General features: G+C 38.7%; 1 protein-coding gene across 1 annotated transcript in view; it reads left to right on the plus strand.

The window, feature by feature from the left end:
• LOC140657453 (uncharacterized) overlaps nt 1-5,532 on the plus strand; it is a 372,414-nt gene extending 366,882 nt beyond the window's left edge. The window contains exons 18-20 of the transcript XR_012044349.1: nt 1,991-2,092; nt 4,488-4,545; nt 5,309-5,532. The gene's annotated coding sequence lies outside the window, so the exon portion shown is untranslated. The remainder of the gene's footprint in view (nt 1-1,990; nt 2,093-4,487; nt 4,546-5,308) is intronic.
• The last annotated feature ends 16,610 nt before the right edge of the window (nt 5,533-22,142 follow it).

Consider the following 22,142-nt stretch of genomic DNA (forward strand, 5'->3'; position numbering starts at 1 on the left):
TGTGAGCCCTTTATTCTCCCATTAAAAAATACACAGGATATTAAATATAAGAAAGAATGTAAACGTCTCGCTAAACCGACAAAACCAAGTGAATTCATGAATCCCATAATCTGTCCCTTTCTATGTTGTTCAGTGTATACTGTGATACTTAATATTTGGACTATTGTAATTCACTGACCTAAGTGAGTGAGCGAAGAATGAAGAGCACAGTATTTCATCTTGAGGCTTTTTTATTCTTTCCCAGAAGATACTGTTAGTAGCATGAAAAAATTGTATTGTAACAAAATTGTGTAAAAATAAATTCCCTCCCCCCAAGCGAATAGGTATTGGTTTACAGCTGGGAGGCAGAAAACATATTGGTTGAAAACATTACAATATTTAAAAACCACATGGAGTTGTAAAAATTGGAATGAGTCCTCTAAATCTTCTATAAAATGGTTAATCAGTTGATCCTTAACAACTGCTATGTACAGTACAGAGAGCTTATAATTCACAAATGCAGGTTCAAGCAGTGTTCCCCAAGGATGGGGAGAACAGATTGAAACACTGAAAAGAAAGGGGAGGGAGACAGAAGGAAAGAAAGAATTAAATAAAAAGGTCAAATTCTTCATTTGCTTTTTCATTTTGCGTTTTCCCAATTATTGTTCCCTGCCTCTTAACACTGAAAAAATCTTATCTTCTCCCACTCTCTCTTGATGGAAATGGAAAAAATCAGTTGCAATATATTTTTGAATACTAATTATTAAACTTGCTTGTTACTTTTTTCATCTCTTCTAAGTAATCCTGCTATATTTTGCAAAATTTAAAATCAAGGGCTTGCCTGCAGTAAAAGAAAGGGGAGATATATATACTTTTTTTCTTTTTAATGACAGTCGAACAATAGTCACACAACTCACCAGTGCATTCCAAAAATTTCATGCTGTCATCATAAAAATCTGACTGTAGCAGAATCTGTCTGGCACTAGACATAGCCCTAATGACCCTAAACTCACATACGATCCCTGGTGATCAGAAGAAGAAAAATACGGTAAAAACAGAGAAATATGTAAACTGCTTAAGTGACAGAAAAATATTCTCTGGAGAATGTCATTCATTTTTTTCCTGTCTTTCACAACTGTCAGAGGTACCAGCTCTCTGAACTTGTCTTTTGTTTTGTTTAGCAGGAAGCATAGGAGAATTTACTAGTCACTTGGAAAGTACAATTAGTGATGGAGTCAGGTCATTCCCCCATTTCTACAGTTACAACAGTACATTTAAACTATTTAAACAGGAAGCATAACATAACCCTTTCCACTTTTACAAATGTTGGTAGTGATGAATTTCTCTCATCAGACTTCTGTTTCCTAGGGTTCATTTAATGAGAAATTATGTTTCAATGTAAACCAATAAATAAGATTTTACACAAACACAGAAAAGTCTTAACAGAATCACACATGCGTTTTTAAAAAAAATAAGTCCTTTGTATGTGCTTCTTCTTGGTTTTGTGTTAATACGAAATAGGGTGATTTTAATTGTGATTCATTTCTAGCATTGCTATAAATTAAGTAGAGAGGAATTTATAGGATTCTTTGAAAGTTCAAAAGCATTCTAGAGAAATTATTCTAAAGAAATAAAGAATTTAATAGAGATTGATAGATTTTTGCCATATTGTGTGACATTTGATGTTTTTACCTCCAGCTTTTGAAATCAGCCTGATAGTAGAAACTTCCTTCTGTCTCTCTCGACTAGAGAGATAAGACTGAAAATATGAATCTTAAATGTGCTGACCCTAAAAGCAATGAGAAATGTCAGTGTACTATTGCTTTGAATAAATTACTGACACTTTAAAGCCAATTCGTGTTTAATTCATTATGGTTTTTAACGTTAGCTGTTAGCAGTAGTAGACTTTCTGTGCTCTGTCTTGTTTAGCTGTGCTATAGCAATGTGTTTTACGCATTATCATGAATGAGCCCATTGATTTCCCTGTGACTTGGGTCTCTCTCGTTCTTAGGTTGGGCTCCGAGTTCCACGTGGAGCATTTTCTTTCAGGTCCTCCTTTTCCTCTCATGGGAACTCTAGGAGAAACATTTGGCTTTTATGGAGCTCTTCTGAGGTGAGCAAAGTCAAACTTCCTCAAGGCGGGTATAGATTGACCAATATGTGAATTTCTATTACTAAAAATGTACAAAAAAGAAAGACCCATATGACCAAAGACCTAAAAAGAAAGTCACAATTCATACATGCAAAGATCCTTTATTTGGAGGAAAAAATCCCTCTTATCTGAAGAAGGTTCTGTCCTTGTAAGGCTTGGAAAAGCAGATATTGGGGGATTTGCATCTGTGCGAACAGTAGCTGGACAATAGTCCACCAGGAAGAGACATTATTTTAGTTGCTGATTCATCCGAAAGATTGCTATCCTAGTCTCCAACCAAAGAAGGAAAAAATGGGCAAATTGTGAGCTCAATACAGTCCTAAGCTGTATTTCAGCCAGAGAGGTGTGTTCCCAACAAAAAGTAATTTCTTCCCATATAACTGGATATCTCAGCATACCAGGAGCTTGGAGAATGAGAAACAGGCAATTTCAAAAGCAGGTTTCCTGATATACGAAAACTTCATTAAAGCTACCAGAAATCCTGTACTCAAATTGTGCTGAGGCAAACATTAACATCGGTGAGTCCCCTCCCTCCTGATCAAACTGTGCACATCCTCGTGTTTAATTGTAACAGTTTATAGGCCTGTGTCCCCATCACTGTAGTATTTTATGCCTTGAAAATATTAACAAATCTAGCTTCACAACATCCTCAGAGGTAATGTCAGGAAAACATCATATAAATATTTTAATCTCTCTTCTTGCAGTAGAACTTTCACTTCCCTTACACACATCCTTTATGTTTGTTGAACTTGTATTTATTGGTCTAAGTTTTTTTTAAACCAAAACAAAACAGTAATTTATCTAGTTTATTTCTTTCAAAATGGTGTTCTTAAAGTACATCTTGCAGATAGATTATGTGTCCCTCACAGCAAAGCCTCACAATGGGAGTCTAATAATTGCTCTTTTTCTAATTTCACTAAATGAGTTATAATTATTTTATGTCTGTTTTATGGTTACTGAATAGTATTAACCTAAGCTCTAATTATAATATAGCTTTCAAAGAAATGTATGGACACTAAATTGATGGACTGCCAGCTTATGTAGGAACATCACATAAAGCAGATATACAGCTAATAGTTTAAGGCATAGCATGTTAAAATTCAGGGGCACAACTTGTTCATGAATAAGTAACAGGGTGTAAATTCATTGACTATCTGTTTTAGTAGATCAAACAGAGAAGGGCATGATTAATACTTGTCAAAATGAAAGTACAGTTAAAGTTGAATGTTACTTATACCAATAGGATTGGAAGTCTCAGCCAGAGTCTGAAAGTCAGGTTAGTCAAGACTATAATGGTAATGATGGATATTATGTCTATTTTCTTATGATTTGCCCTGTATTAGAGCATTATGAATGTTACTGCCATAAATTACCCCATTGTTTTTCATGTATAAAGTGATTCTTGACCAAATAGTTTGCAATTCTCTCATTGTCAGAGGCGGTTGAAGGTCAAAACATTAAGAATCCAAGATTTTAACATCTATGCATGCTTTATATAACCTCTATTTCCCTCTGCCAATGTGATGTCTGGCTGCAGCTTTGCAGCCATGGACCCCCATCCCCGTGCGTCCCCGGAGGTGACAGAGTCTCCTCCCGACAGATCTCCCTGTGGCTCCCAGCTCCCTCCGCACCCTCCGCCGCCTCCCCCTCGCCTGTCCGGAGGGGATTCATGGCTTGCTCGTGTCAAAACAGAAAATCAGACATCTTTGGGCATTTCTCATCCATTCACTGGACAGGTCAGCAAAAAGATGTTATTTGGCCCTAAATCCTCAGAAGTGGCCTTCAGTGTGTTTTTTCCTTTTGCCTTTGGTATGAGAGGCCGCGTTGGGCAACACTGACTTTTTGCTGGTCATCTTAACACAGCTAACAGAATGATGCCTGACCGCACCCCCCCCCACCCCAAACCCAAGCACACCAGAAATAAGTGAAGAATTTCCTTCCCCAAAGGTGATCCTTCTCATTTAGAGACCCTGAATATACATGACACCCATTCATCCTGGATTTAGATTTTAAAAGTCGGTTGCAGACTCGTAGTTAAAAAGCGCTGTTTGAATCAGCTTCAGACTAAACAAATTAGAAGTGTAAAACACACCTGGCTCTTATCTAGCTAACAGCTAAACCTTGGACTATGAGAACTAAATAAAACCTATGAGCCATTTCCTGGCCGCTATGTGAGATTTTCCGTTAAGTTTATTTTTTAAGCCTCAGTGTCTGTTTCTTAATTACTTAAAGGTCCATGGATCCATTCTGTTGTATGAAATTGAATATAAATTGTTTACCAGACTTAAAGGGGCAAGGAGATTATGCACTTTCTTATTTTTAATATTTCTCTCTCCTATCTGCTGTGACCGGACAGCAATTTCAAGCAACAGTTCTTGGAAAACATATGGAGATCAGCCTGGGAGTTTTGTAAGGTAAGGGACTGGCTGCGATGCCAGGATGTCCGGCTGCTGCTTCTGCTGAGCAGCTCTGCATCCTTTATGTTTTGAAATTATTCTATTGTAACCATTTTCAGTTTAGTTTAGTTTGGCAATATATCCTTGTTTCTAAAGGTGTCTACACTTATTTGACTACAGAAAATATTTACTTTTCTAAAGGGCAGCTTAACCTTTGTTTAAATTTGAGGTGAGCGAAAGGTCATTGTAATTATTTGCTGTATTATTTGTGTCACATCTGAGTTCCTATGAAGGCTGAACATGCATTGCCCTTTATTAGGAAACTGTTTAACAAAACCCAATATAACCACATGTTTTGCATCCAGCGAATATTTTATTGAACCAATGGCTTGCACAGGAAACTCTCTTGGGCTCTGACTGAGAACGTTTCAGTTAGCACAAGGCTTTCCCAGGGGATGGGATAGAGATGGGTGGTTTGTTACGGCAGCTATAGCCGCTTTGTTTTAAATATCGTGCAGTCGGATAAAGGGGAAATTTGAGTTCAATGCTTCCTGATAAAGAACTGCAGAGCGGAGAAATTGCAGTACTGGTGGAGGTTTCGTAGCTAAGGTGGATTCGCAGGAACGTCACACTGCTGCTGCTAACAAAGGCTTACTTTCCCATAATGTTCCCAAAACGTAACTTCCCCATAACTTCCTTGAGAGGTAAGGAAGAAGAAATATGCAATATGGCTGTAAGTTGTAACACAAACTTACACAAGATGTTTTGATCACATTTACAGGTAGGAGCATTTATTTGTCCTGCAGAAGGCGGTTAATCACTGCAGGAGGCAGCTCCACCGTTGCAGCCGGCATGGATGGCTGCAGCCGGCTCCTTCTCAGCCGGAGCAGATGTAATTCCCAGACTGAAAGCCAAGATCACCCTCTAGTTTTGTGGCTATTGATTTGTTGCAGTGTTTCTGGTCTAATACTTACTATTTGCAAGATGTTACATTGTGTAAATAAAGCTGCTGCCTCTACCTTGATATGAAGTTGTGATCCAGTAGATAATGAATTGCTAATCTCATTTGAGACAAAACCCCCGATACCTTTTCCATAGAAATTGTCTTTTAAGTAGAGCAAACAAACAAACATTTAACTACCCTTAGATTAGTATGCCTGGTTAAAGACTGAAAAAGTTTCACCTGATATTGCTCAAACACAATAAAAATGAGTGTCAAACAAGTCTTCAGGAGCAGAAACCCCACCATGAATTTGTATGGATGCACAAGTAGTATAGGATTCAGCATTCAATAATACAAGTTACACTGTGATGCTGTAAAAAGGAAATTTTTTAAAGGGATAAAAGGTATCACAGTAAGTACCGAAAAAAGAATCACATCCTTTTTCAAGGTGCGAGTCTTGTGTGCATCAGTAACAACCTGCTGCTGCTCTCCTACAGAGAAGCACATGGATGCAGTTGGGATTACCTCAGCTCCAGGCTGTGTAAAATGGGACAGGGAAGAATATGACATCCAACCAAATCAGAAATGAAACTGGAATTCGGTCAAGGCAGGGGGTGACTCCTCTGTTAGCTGGGAATGTACCACCTGATGTTGGATGAGAGGTGACCTGCCCTTCTGGACCAAAAGTCCGTGTCCCTAGCAGGAACACGGCTGCTTTGGTACTAGAGATGCTCTGAAGAGCAGAGTGTATGTAGAGACCAAGCTCTAATTTAAAGTCAAGAAACTTTGCTTGAATTTGTTACTCAGAAAATATCCCAAGAGCAGCTTATTGTGATAGACCGGGTGTAAATAATCAGCACCTCCTAAGTTACTCCTGTGATAAAGCGTGATAGCCGGGAAGGGTTACTGCTTCATCACATCACTCAGATGCTTTTATATCTGCATGGCAAAGTAACAAATATATATGGATCTGAAAGTGCATGATACATGGGGTATTCAGAGCATGTTCTTTTTGTATTTGTGTATATTTATGGTCACTCACTAAAGGATCAGTGACCCTTTGATAGATTAATACAATGTACTTCAGATACAGTAGCACAAGTAAAATGACTTTGACAGTGAATCCACTTGTTAGTGCTTGAGTTGCTATGCAAGAGGAAGAAACGATAGGCCTTCAGTCTGAAAATTTTTCCTAAAAATCAGCCTGGCCGCCAAAGTACACTGCTATATTGAGTCAGTCCTATCTTTTCAGTAAATAGAGTTTTTTTTGTCTTTCGCTCAACAAGTTCCTTTTAACAACATCCATTTAAAAACATCAAAGAGAAGACGGAGGTGGTAGGAGATAGCCAGAGATCACTAGCCAGGACCGGATTGCATAGACCTTTAAGGGTCAGGTGAGAGTATTGCTCCATGGAAATAGCGATGTGAGCAAAGGGAAGCAGAGAGACGTCTCTGAGCGACCTCGCAGCAGGAGACGAGCGTGCAGTGCCGCAGCAAAGGTTTGCGTTGGCAAAGGTCCACCATGGGGAAGGCTGTGCTGGTGTTGCGCGGTGTCTTTGTTGTTCTGCAGATAATGTGACAGGGGCTCAGCTGGAAACTATACCATTTTTTTCTTGTTGCTGAGGATAAAGTCAGATTTCTAAAAACACCAAAGGCTTTAAAAACATTTTTTTGTTTGCGTTTTCGAAAGAACTGCCTGCAAGACAGAAGTCTCAGATCAGAAGTCATCTTGTAAAAATCCTGGGGAGTATTGTTAACCCTCAGTGCGCATTTGGTGATATGTCAATCTTCTAGCGATACTGCTCTTGCTAGGAAATCATAATTTATTGAGGTCAATGGGTTAATGGGCTGGGCTATGTGCTACCAATTGGTAGACATAAAATATATTTAGTCCTGTGACATACCTAAAAGGTTTTCAATAGAGGGAGGCTCGCAATAAAACGTGTGATGAGTCGTTCTATTATTTTCCTCCCAAAGCATTCTTTTCTTTCAAAGATAAAGAAAAAGGAGAGAAAGTTGATGTTTGAAATAAAAAAAAGCTGGGTAGCTGTTATGTTGCAGATGTGCGTTTTATAGTTTAATATTTTTTGCGTGAAAAAGCAGTTGGGATTCTAAGCAGACATGATGTAGAGCAATTTAAAATTAATAGAGCACTTCAAATTTTTAGGAGCACTTTAAGTTAGAAGTGATCTTGGTTTTGGGCAGGCTTGGTGTAGAAAGATGTAAAATTATGAAAGAGCTCCAGATATACAAGAACATATTGGTGTAAAGGCAAACACTAATATAGCAGATTAGGACAAAGCAAATTATTTAAAAATGCAACAAAACAAAAATTCCAACAACAACATTTGTCTCACTATGTACTTTCAGTATCTTTATTTAGTTTCCATTATTCTGTTATTTTAAATATCCCATATGAGATGGAATAAAGATTCTCAGAGAAGAATACTGAGAATAAATATTACTGAAAATGCAGAAGTTCTGCTCTTGCTCGTGTGTCCTCCTGTGGGCTTCCCGCAGTGGAAGCAGGTTATTGATCAGCACAGGGGAGGTATCCGCCCGCGCCTGCCCGTCTTTCCTAGGTGGAAGAGCAGGGTGATGCAGAAGGAGACAAGCTCGTTATTGAGTCTCTCAAAGGCCACAGGGGCAAGACTGGGCTAATAAATTCTTTTTTAAAGTAAGTAAATGCTTGCGTTGCCTCATGCCCTCCCCATATAGCCTAGCTCTATGTTTCCTGGGTGCTACACAAGTCTCCAAATTTTCTTCCTTATCACAGATGTGTTTCCTGCTGGGCCAACCCGGGCAAAGCTGTTAGTTTACTTTGTTTGGTTTGTTGGTTTTGGGTTTTTTTGTTTGTTTGTTTGTTTGGTTGTTTTTTATTATTGTACCGTCGTCAGCATCCATACAGTTGGAAAGAAATGGAGTATGGGAAAATATAAAATTGCCCAGCTTATCAAAGTATGACGTGATACGCGTGAACGTTCCCTGGAGGACCATATGCTTATGGCAGGTGGGAGAAGGGAAATCTCTGGGTCTGGAGGGTGCCTGGTGGTGGCCTGGGCAGGGGATGCCCATGTGGACTAAAGGAGAGTCTCCCTGGGTTGGTGGAGGCTCTAACACCAGAATTAAATGCTTGATCTATAGCACATCCATGCAGCATTTGATTAAACTGGGCCTGAATTGCCATTTGAATTAATCCCATTACTAGCTTGTCTGTCCAGATCAGTTATTTCAGTACCAATATCCATTATGGTCCTCTGGAAACCGAGGAGCATCCGTCACCTGTCATGCATTTGGGGCTGGCGTCATAGATCAGACGTAAAAGGCGCACAGAGAGTCTCCCAGACAGGTATGCACAGTCTGTAAGAGAGAAACCACTGACCCTGCTGAACCTGATGGATGGGTGAAAGAAATAAGGGTAGTCTGGAGGGTGAGACATAGGAAATCTCAGTTCCTTTTGCACGGGAAACCATCAAATGTACCCTCAGTTTTGCAAAATGTGGGTGCTCTGTTAAACAGGGCCTGTTTTTTCTGATTCTTTGTTTACCTCGTACCTAACATAAAAACATGACCCTCAATTATGGTGCACTGATACTATACAAATTATATTATTATTATCCACAGATATAAGGATAAAATCCTTAACAGGTTTGAAGCACTCCTTCATCAAGTGGAGCACAGAATAAATACCTGGATACATAGATTTTAGGCACTTTAAACTTTCTATTGCATCGGAATGATCAAGTAGTTCTGACTACTGCATCCCAAATAAGTTCATTGCTGCAGTATTGCTGTGCGTGATTTAGTAAGTAACCAAATATTCTTGTCACTCTCAGGAAATTAAGCATAATGTATTATGTGTCCCTTTAATTCCTGGTTCGTTATACCTTTGTATTGATTCACATTGTTTGCTATTTTGGCATATACTTTTTAGGTTATTAAATTATGTGTTTTGTGATACTGCATAGATGTTCTTATCCCACTGGACAAGGCTTGTTGCAAACATGATAATGAAAAAAGTGATCCCTCCCTCAAAGCCTTGTCCCCTCCTCATTTATTAGTTACATAGATCATCAGGTAGTAGAGTTTTTCAATGTCTGTCTGTACAGACAGACACTCATGTCTACCTCACAGAAAAAAATCTTGTGTACTTTAGGAGGGGTACAGCCAACAATATTTTATACAAATAACATAAAACCGATTAAAATTTAATAGAGAATATGTTTTTTTTCTTTTTTTAAGCTATCCCATATATTTCTGCATATGTGGTTTGATTTTATGAGCTAAATTCTAGTGGATAATTTGAAAAAAATCTATATGAAATTACAAAGAATTTTTCCCAAAGTGTTTTGTTTTATACATGCATTATAAATGTGTAATTTCACATGTGCACACTTTATTTTCCTTATTTATATTAAAAATGACAAAAAGATTTTCAAAGCAAATGCACTTTGTTTCATAGCTAAAACAAAGAAAGAGTCCGGGGGTCCTCTGCCTCCTCTGAGCTGGGAGGTGTCTTGTTTATCAAACTTTACACAAAAAATGTGTTCCCATCACGTACCTTGAAATGCCTGACTTTTCCCCATTTCCCACACTCCAAACTGAAATGATAAAACTTCTGCGGAAAACCCTAAAACAAGTTCAGTCTTTAGATGTGCTGCACACGTCGGCCTCTCTTTTCATGCCCGTGCCTAACTGGGGATGGAGGGAGATCTGAAGGAGTATAAAAAATAAGTAATTATTGCAAGTGTCCCTTGCCTTCCGACATCAATTTCCTTATATAAAGGCAAGTCATTTAACAGCGGTGGTTTATAGCACTAAAGTACTTCTAAATGAATGGGGGAAAATAATCAAACGGCGAGGGCTGTCTTCTTCAGTTTGCATGATAACGCTCCACTCCGGCCCTGGGACTGGACCAAGGTAAACTGAAATAAGGATTAACTGACAATAGCAAAGGCTAGTTTACAGAAACCACATGAGGAGTTCCTGAGCACAGCCCAGATAACAAAAATATTATCAACGTTGTTTACAGTGAAGTCAGTCAGTTTATTAGTTGGAGTGCTTCATTATGTATAAAAGATGCCAATGATAGTCTCCTAGTCAAAATAAACAGGCATAAAGTGTTCCACATATACAGTTTGGAGAGAACAGTTACTTTGCTATTTATTTAATAATTGACCATAAATGGAGTCAAAGTGCAAAGGGAAAAAAAAACCCTAAAAAAAGCAGCACACTAAGGGCTTTTTGAAAGATTGATAAATAATGTGGAATCTCAATTAGGCTTTAGAAGGAATGCAGATATTAAAAATTTGGTCAAGAATCTAATTAGCTGGAGGTAATTAAACAGTCTCACACGGGGTCATTAATCTTTTCCACAGACCTTTGATGTTTTGCACACTGTCTTCTAGTCATTAATAAAATTCATAACACTCCTCTTTGTGGTGTTTTATCATCATGTTTTTCTCTGTAAGAGCATAGAGCAAGTGTCATTGTATCACAAGGGCCTTACTTTAGTTAATTTCTTTTTTTCTGCTTGTTAGACTTAACTCTTTCTTGCACAAAATGATACCAATTCAAGCCAGAAGTTTTCAGACAGGTTTTAAATCCCTGATATGCTATCCTCGGTAGCTTTCAAAATCCATACCTTAAGAAATAAACCAAATGTTTCTAACGTATCTGATGAAACAAGAAACTTTTTTTCAAATCTAGTTCATCTGTCCAGTGCTTAATTTTTCAACCTGGTTCATATATTAGTCATAGCCATTTCAGAAAAAGTAGAGGAATTTATTTTGCTTTCTTCACTTTAGGTTTCTCTTGGAAGTCCCTTGGAGGCATAACCTGTAGTGTGCGGTTAATTTTAGTGGCGTAACCAGAGAGCTCTCGAGGACAGGGCTGTGACAGAAGTGAGGAATAATTATGAAAAAGAACTAAGTAAAATGGAAATTTGTTGAACGTGACTGATTTTATGTACAGTCTCAAAAAGGAAGCAGTACAGTACTTCAATAAGGCATTATCCTGACATATTTCAAAGACAAACTGTGTTCAGGAATAGCTGTATTTAAAAGGCAAGAAAGCTACAAAGGACGCCTTTGGAAGATACAAAGATATGATTTCTATTAAAAACATTAATATACATACACATACAGTGTGTGTGTGTTGTATATTTATGGATGTTTGTACTACAAGACCTACATTTATGAGCTGTTATGTAGAGTTGTATGAGTAAGTATAAATAGAAAGAGATATAAATGGTTTGCTAATGAAATGTTTGTATCTGTACAAAGACATTTCACATTTTAGGGGAATACATTTCTGAAACAGATAAATCCATTGTTTCATAAAGGTATTTGTGGATTTTGTATTTCGATCTGAGCTGTTTCAGGCATTTGCTTCTCTGTAGCAAGAACGTCTTGAGTCATTATAGGACGTAGAAACTGAGCTAATACTTTGCAAGCCTTCAGGTAGAAAAGCTTGATGCAAAGCTGTATTGCATTATCTGCTCTGAGACGCATAAAAATATGCACGTTCCCTTTCTTCACAGCAAGTGAAGAAATGTAAAATGGTCTTTAAATACTGTCATAAATGGCAACAATTGAAAATATTGATAGGGATCATGTTTGTGTTTTTATGACTGATTTGCACAGCTGAAATAAATATAGCAGATTTGTGCCTAAAAAGCTGGATGATCTTCTCTGCTATTTTAGAAAGAAATCACACTTGTTACCATTTCAGGAGTAAGAGGAATTAATGAGAGACAGGAATGAAAATATCTAAGAGTATATAGTTAGCTGGACTCTGAACTTGTGAAGTGCTGTTCCTTTCGTCTTGTATGTTCTGCCCTTGCATATTTGTCTGATAAGTCTCTGTCACTACTTGAAGTTGCTACTTTTTGCAGCATCTTCTATTGAGTTCATATCCAAAAATGCAGCATGAGGCTGTACAGACCAGGAAAAAAAAAGTAGAATGCATAGCTAGAAGGCTTTGGGTAAAAAAATACAGTTTCTTTCTCAATTGAATTTTAGATATAAAATTTTACATGTCTTTTTCTCAGAGGAAGGAAGTTATAGCAATTATTTTATTTGTGGGCAAAAATGTTTTCCTCTAAAAATATCAAACAAACTGCATAATATTTTGTGGAGTGATCTACTTAAAAGTGAGTGGGAGATGGACAGCAAGGATTATTCTCTTTGTGTTTACTTCTAATTTATAAACAAGTTCTGATAGTCTTTTTTTCTTCCAAAAATATAAGGAAGGGAATTTTTATATTTTTTTATTCAGATTGAAAAATTGTTTCTTACGTACTTAAGACTATTATTATGGCTGGAAAATTGATAAAGTGATATCTTCACAAGATGAAATGATGAAAATGGAGCAGTTGCAAAGAGAAAGTCCTGCTAAAACTGCTTCCCCCCCCCCCCCCTTAATGCTCACGCATTTTCAGTGACTAATTAACTTTTCAATAAGGACTTTATCTTTAGTGATTTGACCTAGCTTTCTTTTACAATATGAACCACCCAATAACCTCAGGAGTTCCACCAGGAAAACAAAGGACAGATGATGATGTCCCTGTTACTTCCAAAGTAAACAAAGAATAAAAAACCACAACAACCAAATAAAATTGAGCAGACTTCTACAGCTGGGTTCTGTTTGTTAACAACAGAAATAAACCAAAGCAGCCTAAATCTTCTTTAAAAAAGGGTTACTTTTAATGACACATTTTAAATAAATTGAAGATGCCACCCTGTGACCTTTTTTCAAAGCGATGGTAATGAGATCCATAGGTGATTTAGACTACTTAATAATAATGAGATTGATACAAGGAACGCTCACATTGGCAACAATTTGATAATTGTCTGAGCAGGAAGAACTAGCCCTCCCTGGTGGTTTGAAAACATAGCTGAGATTTGAAAAGCTGTACAGAGCTCTTATTTAATCTGAGCAATTCTATAATGATGTGAAAAGGTAAGTGTTTTTGATTTAGTGATGTCTATATTTCAAGAGACAAGATGCTGATGATAAAGAAAAAAAAGGCAAAAGATGAATGGCTGGTTTCTGGAGACATCTTTTGGCTTAATATCTAACACCACGTATGTCTGTGTGCATTTCTCTCAGTTTTCCCACTAGTAAAATAGAATACTAATTAGATTTTGATTACAGTCAGTTTTTAAAGTGTGGAAGGCACACTCACATTTTGCTACTAAAAACTAATGTAATAGCTGGACACAATCCTTTGAATCTGATGTGCTATCAGGGCTGATCGGCTGGAAAGCAAGCACGTACACATTACTTATAAACGTGGTACATTTTTTTTCTGTGGTCAAAATTACCTGGGAGCTTCCTGGTGATGAATAATGAATCTAGTGACATACTTCTTTGGACCTTCTCAGGAAAATTGATATTTTCTGGCACGTTCATGGCTTAAAGGTTAAGAGGTGAAGATAAAATTCTTTGCTATAGGTACCAGAGAGTCTGAGTTTTGTATTAAAAGTCACTGGGGTTTACATAGGTAAAGATCTATAAAGATCAGGTTAAAACATGATGTACAACCTAGAAGTGCCCAGGGGTGCACCTGAATACTAGTTTCAGTGACTCTGAATTCCGTCCATAAGCGAAGATGCTGCAGGTGACCCTCTGCAATCACCTGGGTCACCCCATTGCAGACCGCCTACTGGGGAACCAATACAGACAGAGAGCCCTGGACGAGTCCTCATCGCTCTGTTGGCCAGGAAACGTCATTGAATTTCATGGGTGGAAAATAAGAAACACCTGTACGCTTATTTAGGCATAGCAACTTTGGGTTTAGTAGTCAAGATATAGCACATGGGTAAAACAACTACTTACGCAACCTAGGGTACCAATATATTGCATTCATAATGCCTGTCCACTGGCAAAATGTATAAAATTTCTGAGTGTAAATGCAATTCTTTAATATTTAAAATCCATTTTAGATACTGTGCTTCAACTTTAAAGTAGTTTTGGGGTGAAAAAATGTAATCTCAAGAGAACTGCTGTTGAATTTACATTTATCAGTGTGAAATTTATCAGTTTAGAAAGCAGTCCAAAATACTGAAAGTATTTATTTTACATACATGGACTGTATTAGACATCCTTTAACTTTAGGAAGAAATGTTGAAAAAAAATAATTGAGAAGCTTTTCATGTAGATGCAATATCTTTATAGACGTGTGATTATTTGCACGTTTATAGCATTAAGCTGTTAGAAACTGTGCACTATGGCCGAAAAAAAAAGGAATTATCCAATGAATGAAATAATAGAAGTCTTCATGTAATACTGACTTTTAAAGAAATGCATTGTCTAACAACATGCTGGCTATTTTAGATCTGAACCAGATCCCATACTTAAAAAAGAAAGCAGTTACTCAATAATGGGAGTGAAAAACGTTCAGTGAAAAGTTTCTCTGTGAAGTCTATAAATATCTATTAGGATGTCCATTAGATGGAATCAAATATTTCCTTTCACTCATTTTAACCTTCTCCAGACTGAGTTCTGCGAAGTTTTATGTATTCCTGCATGGAAGCTTCGGTCTTAAAAATGAGCAGACAAAGGTGTAAATCTTCTGAGGTTCAATGCCACTTCGCAGCTTCCCAGTTAACCGTAAGGTCATCCCGCAAACAGCTGGGCAGAAAGGAAACGCGGGGCTCTGGAGCCATTATATCATTTCCTCTTCTGTTTCCTCTCAGCTACTTCTGCCAGAAAATGGCTAATAATGGGCTATTTGCATAGGGCAATAGGAGAAGGCAGACTAAAGATATGTTTTAACGCTGAATTTCCTTTGTAAATGTAGTTATAAAAACTGGACTAAAGAGGGCAGGAGATACTCTATTTAAAAAATAAATGCAGGCAACTGGATAGTAAAACTCTATGGGGAAACAATAATATATATTTCAGTATATAATAAAGTGATTTATTTTCAATAAAATCTGTAAAACTGCTTTAGTTACTTTGACACCTTGATTAACTGGAGTTTCAAAGATATTTGTGTGTGTGTGAACCTTCTTCACACCAACAGTTCTGAATACTTTATTGCTGTCTGCTATTGAATATGTATGTTTTAAAAGCATTTGCTACACTGTAGTTTTACTGGATGTCAGGGACAAAATAGATTAATATTAGACCTCAGCCAGAAAGCATTTCTGTGGCAGCACATGAAATGTAGCACTCTTCACTGCTGACGGTCTCCCTGACTTATTTCTTGGGATGCTTTATACAGAGCTATGGGCTACGGGATAGATTTATTTCCTCTCAAATCACTGATTACCATTATAAAATCCACCCCTAAAAAGTTTGCAGCCGTTAAGGAAATTTCAGATCTGGCCGTACTGGGAATAAAAGGATTAGCGAAGCCAGGATGCATTCTATATATACGGTTAGGGGAGTTTTCCTATGAACTGTACATTAGAGACTGCAAAACTTTATTTCTTGTCTCCTGCACCACACAAAGCAGTGCAGCACTGATAAAGTGGTTATGCTGCACCCCACAAAGGTCCCAGAGTTTTTGCTGAAGCCTCTCTTGGGGCTTTTGGGGATTTCGATGCACATTGCCTCACACCTGAAGGACATACAGTGACTAGCAGCAAATACTTTCACTTACACACAAGCGCGGGGGGAAAATTTACATCAGGAGGAAATCCTAGCATTGAGAAAGACTTTTTTTTTTTTTTTCCTTTCCTTAACACATGCAGTCTCTGTGAGAGCCTGTAGCTTAGCAAGGGTGGAGGAGGCTGTGGGAAATGACGGCGTCTTTCTGCTGCCTTCTCCCTGCCCAGGGCATGGGTAGCCCAGGTGCAGACGTTATTTCGTGCAGGGGCATGGTTGGGCTCTAGCCGGATGCGAACGGCACGTTGCAGGTACGTGGGAGATACAGGAATCATCCTGCCAGGATGGTTTTCTCCTGCCCTTTTGCTGCCCTTCCCTCTATACCAGCACAAGGGCATCTACCTCCCCGTATGCCATCACCACATACGCCAGGTAATCATTAAATAGCCTGGTTTTTTGGAAAGGATGGCTGCAGCCAGGCTGGGGGGCACTCCCCTACGGCAAGGCCCCACCAGAACCTGGGTGTCCTCATCCCTGTGTTTAAATAATATGGGATCTTTCAGGGGTTTTCTGGTGCTGGGTATGAACAAGTCACACGCCATCATGAATTTGACTTCTACTAAATACAGTTCTATTTTGATATTTATTTTTTCCACCTCTGTGTATATACACTGACTATATCTTACTGAAAAAGAAAAGTATAAGCTTGATTTATATTTTGTAAAAGCTATTTAGTTTCTATTTTTATATATGTAATTAATTAATATTAAAAATACTGAGAAAATACACAAATATGAAGTTTTGATAAAGCTTGGGCTTTAAAAAATGGAAGAAGAAAAGGGAATTTATTTTAAAATTCTTCAAAACCCAACACCTTCAAAAATGTTAAAAATTTGCTGTCTTGTGTATATTGACAACCTCTGTGTTTTGTTTCTGCTTGAATATACCAGAATTTTGTTGCTGTTGTTGGTTAAGTGCTTCCAGTGCATTCATCTCAGACAGCATTAACAAGGAATAAACAAGACCTCGCTGAAGTTTTAGAGTAACATTCCAGAAACAGTATTTACGTGATAACTGTTCAGAGTTAATTTTAAATAAAGACCCTCTTTTTGTGATATCAGAAGTACAGAAAACAAGAACCACAGGTTTCGTTCAAAGTCCCTGTTTATCAGTACATATTTTTTTTTTTCTGAAGCTTTTTAGGTTGTTTTAGCACTGATGTGTGTCAGTCCAGTGAAGGAACTGAATAGTAAAAGACACATTCTTTGAATATAGAAAGATTAGAAACTTGTCTGTGGAAGAAAGTCCGAGAGTAAACAAAGGTTGCATGATTCCCTTGGGAAAGCACTCAAGTTACATGGCATGTGTTAAATGTTCTTATAAACCTCACGATGTTGGTCTTGTTTTGAATTTCATATGCTCTACGATACTCTTGCTAATATATCGCTACATAGAGCTGAGAGGAGAAAGGCACCAAAACTGTACAGACAACTATGCATAAAAGGAGCATTAATAACTTCCAGGACTTTTTTCCAAGGTTGATGATAATTTACTCCACAGAATTAAGGCATTTTTTTCTAAGATGTCAGAATGCTAAAATGAAAAGTATGCAAAATTATTCCAGTTTGAGATGTAAATTATGCTGCCAGAAAGATGGGTGATATGTGTAATGGAAGAATTAGGTCTCTTAGACTAAAGCAGATTCTGGTAAATCATAAAATATGTAAGGAGTCTGTGGCCAATACTGGATTTGCTAAAATGAATATAAACGTGATAAGCATCTGATGGCATGATACCTTCTGCCCTTTTAAAGTTGTGAATTTCCACGTGCAGACAATTCACAGCAACACGGAGACGCACGTGCTTCAGGCTAAATACCGGTCGGAGGCGAACACCACATTCACTTCTGAAGGCTTTTTACTATTTACACACTATTTTCTACCAGTGCGTTGGACTGGAGATCATGGAGAACTTCTGGCTTCTCAATACCCATCTTCAGCTGCAGGCTGCTCCTCCCTGTGCGGCAGCATGGCCAAGCCAGCCCTGCTGTGCGGGTTTGCACGCTCAGGCCCGGGTGCAGGTTGTCCCAGGAGGTGAGAAGAGCAGTCCAGGATCAGTGCACAGTTTAATTTGTTTTTTCCATGCAATACGAGCCCAGCTTTATTCCTTTAATTTGACAATAGCTGCAAAAACTTTTTCTTCACTGCCAAGACTGTGCCTTTCACATAAGGTGGCTTGTATTTTTTGCATATCCAGCAAGCCCGCATGTCTCCACAGTGTTTCTGTTTGTCTAAAGCCCAGTGTTTTACCTGGTCCTGTGTGCTCACACATCCTCCATCTGCTGTAGGATGGAGAGCACACTCTGTCCCTGCAATATGCTAAAAACCTTAATAGCTTTTCCAGGTTCTTGGGCTGTGACCAGAGTCAGGAAATCACTGTCCACATTTGACTTGACACCACCTGAATGATATACAGAAGGCATTTGCTCTGGGGAAATAGTAACCAGGAAGTTTTTGCAACTTTTATAACAAAATACAGTAAAGCTCAAGCTTCTTTTACCAGTCGTTGAATAAATCCTTTTTGTCTGTGTTTATATATATGACATATATATATACACACGGATATGTATAAAATCTAACTCTGAACTTTGCTTCATTTGCTTCTCCCAAAGGCTCTAGAGAGTATGCTTGCAATCATCAACCTTTCCCCAGATTTATGTTGAGTTCACCTCTCACATATTTGTAAACTAAAAAATAAAGTTACTGTGGAGCTTGTTTGACAAACTCCTTTTGTTAGTGGCAGTATCATGGCTTATAATGTTTATTTCCAAGAAATGAAGACATGACAGTGTTTATGCCCATAGACTGAAGCCAAGTTTCCTTCTTTGTTTTGGCATATAGAAACTCAGGTTTAGTATCCTCAAGATGCATAAATTATGGGTCTGTAGTTTTGACCAGAGAGTTATAAAACAATGGCATTCATACCTTCCACTTATGGATTATTTAGTTTTATTGCCATATCACCTCAAAACTCAGTCTCTAACACAACTTTTGAAAACCTCAAGGTGTTAAAATTTGCTTTCTGTTCCTCCAGGAAGCTAAGCTGGAGCACAGTAGCTTGCTTAGATGGCAGGAGCAGGTAGCTAGATGATGTGCCAGCTCTCTGGCCCGATTTAGGTTTCTTCTGCACCACTTTCCATTTGTTATCAGGCTTTTTGTAAGTAATCTGTGAAGGATTCTTTTAAAAGAGAAATGCTGTTTTATCCTGTCTGTCCATGATGCACAGGCTTTCCAAATTCTTGTAGTATAAGGCAAATGCATCACGTTTCTAACATCTATGCCACATCCTAGGTATTGTATTCTATGTTGCAGTATAGGCAGATCTACTTTGATGTTTTTCTGGTGGAATTTGAGCTTCATTGGCCTAATATTCTCAGATTCCTTCTTCTGCAGTATTTTTGATACATGGCAGGGCCATGATTTCAGGACTTGTCCCTTCTTAACCACTGCTCAGGTCATACTAGCTTTATTTGCGTGGTAGTCTCAAATTGTTTTGTGGAGGATTAATTAAATCTATGATTCTCCATTGAAGTGGAATTCCTACTCTCTTTTGGGTGTTTTATTCAGATTCTGGACATGATTTGGGTTCAGATCAGGAATTGGGGTCCTGTTAGCAAGGTCCTTAAATAAGCCAACTGCTCTTCCCTAATTATATCTTCCTACTTATTCTTTAAAACATTTATGCTACAAATTCTGTTTCCATGTTTATGCGAAGTGCCAAAATCTCCGGTTCTATACAGTAGTTTCAGAGTTGCAGCCCTTGTCTTTCATAACTGAAAATTCTTACACAAATGTAGTTCATCATATCACTCTTTGAATTAAGGATAACTCTGACAGTCTTTTTGTTTTTCTTTTTACCCTGGCCTGCACTGCTTGTGGATGGAAAGGACATTTAAACATTTATCTGTTTTTTCCCCTATTTCCAGAGCATTGCAATTCCCGCAAGCCCTTCCAACTTCTATGTTCTTCTACCCCAGCTCTTTAACTTCTTTTGATTGTTTTTAGTATGGTGGTGTGTTCACTGACCACTTCATGCCTACATTATGACTTTCCTTTATTTTGCACCACTTTGCAGAAGCTAGGCACAAGACTCACAAGATCTCCACAGCATCTTCATCAGAGAGACCTTCAAAGTCTCATGCCTTTGTACCCTCCTTTCCTGACCATATGAGGTGTCCAGGCCTGCTGGAAAGAAAGTTGTTTAAAGAGAGTCTTCTTGTGGACTGAGGATGCTCATGAAGAACTGGTCCTGTTGACCTCTTGGGACATCTCAACAGTTTTGGAAGAGGGAGTAGGTGTGGGAGGTAGTAACAGAGGGATTTCTGCAATGCCCAACCTGAAACTCACAAGGAAGGGAGGGCAGGGAGCACACCTCTGACGCCTTCCAGCCCACGGAGCACAGCTTGAAGGACAACTGTTTGTCATTGCCATCTCTCAAGCGTGACAGCACTCACTAGATACCTGGGACTTCTCCAGCAAGCACTTCCAGTCAAGCCTGGGACAGAGTCTGACAAGAAATCCAGAGGAACCACTGACTATTTAATTTAAGAGAATGGCAGGTTGGACCACATAAAATGTGACGTCTGTGTGAACCCTCTGAGCCCTGTGTTACTGGATTTGGAGACAAATGTAGGTTGAATCCTGCAGGAGGCGGAGGTGGAGAGATGGGGTTGTTTCTGTTCTCCACCCAAAACGCTGGCTCTAAGGAAATGAGCAGCTCTGTCCTCTCATTTTCACAGGAGGAATTTCGCTCTAACAGGGCAAACCGACATCAGATTGCCACTGTGCAAAAACTGGTGCTTCTTGCTACTAAAGGAGTATAAATAAGTAGTAACACCCAGAAGCCACCATGCCCCTATGCTTTGGTGTGCATTCATCAACTTCTGAGTTAGATGGGTTGTAGTCGCAGGAATTTACCTGCTATTGGCCTTGTGAAAATTCACCAAAACCATCACAAACCTACTGAACATGCAAGGCAGGGACTTTTTCTAGGTAGGATATCCAAAGAGTCCATCCTCAGGGAGCATGTTTGTACTTTGCACAGCTCCTAGATCTGCCCAGGCTTGGTGGGCCCAAGCCCATTGCATCTGCTGTCTATGGCTGATGTGCTTATGAGACAAGTCCTGTCTGGGAGCACAGCAGAGAAGTGGATGGGAGTCAGAACTGAAAGTCTGAGAGACCTGAGAGGGGGAGAAGGTGTTGATCAGGCAAAGATAGTGAGGCTGAACACTGGGTTAATAACTGGAAATAGGTGGGAACAAGGTAGTTATGGACTTGGCACCGTCCGGGCTAGTGGTATATGGGGGAATAATGAAATTTTGGGGACAGGGTTAGTATCTGGGACAGGAACCAGTGTAGAAGGAAGGACAAGGATTCAGGCCTGGTGAGACTATAATGAAGTGCCTGGGAAGAGGAGCAGCGAGTACATGAATAAAGGCCTGCGACAGGAGAGAGAAAGATGTGATGAAATGGTGGGAGAAACGGGAACATGGAACACGCCAAGCAGTTCTGATGCCGCACGACCAGGATTTGTAAATCTGTTCCTAAGGAAACCAGACATATATAACTGTGTAGTCTGTGTATGTGTCTGCCCTTCCTTGATAGCCTCTAAAACTGTTAGTTAATTTTAGCCACTGAGAGTAAGGGTCATAATGGTATTAATTTCCTATAAATGTCATGAAAGTAGGCAGTTGGGTAGATGGGGTAGGCTCAAATTAGTGAGGAAAAAGCTGCATCATCAGTTCAGCTGTGACAAAGTGAGGAATCCGTGCTGGAGAGAAGAGGAAACCATGCTTCATAAAGGCATCTTCTTGTGGAGGCACTTGTGTTCCACTGATCCAGTTTATTAAATCAAAAATTACATTGAAAACATTCAGGCTGCAAAGTCAGATACTTCCAACCTGACATAATTAAAGTAGCCTTTGCATTTTCTGCGTCTGCATTATGACACTGGCTGAAATCACACAATCTTGTAATATTTTCCCTTTGATAAGTGCACAGAATGGGAGCTCTTCAGCCAATATATTATCTATGCAGCTCACCCTATATCTGAGTGT

Source organism: Ciconia boyciana, chromosome 10, assembly GCF_034638445.1.
Source record: "Ciconia boyciana chromosome 10, ASM3463844v1, whole genome shotgun sequence".
NCBI classification, from domain to species: domain Eukaryota; kingdom Metazoa; phylum Chordata; class Aves; order Ciconiiformes; family Ciconiidae; genus Ciconia; species Ciconia boyciana.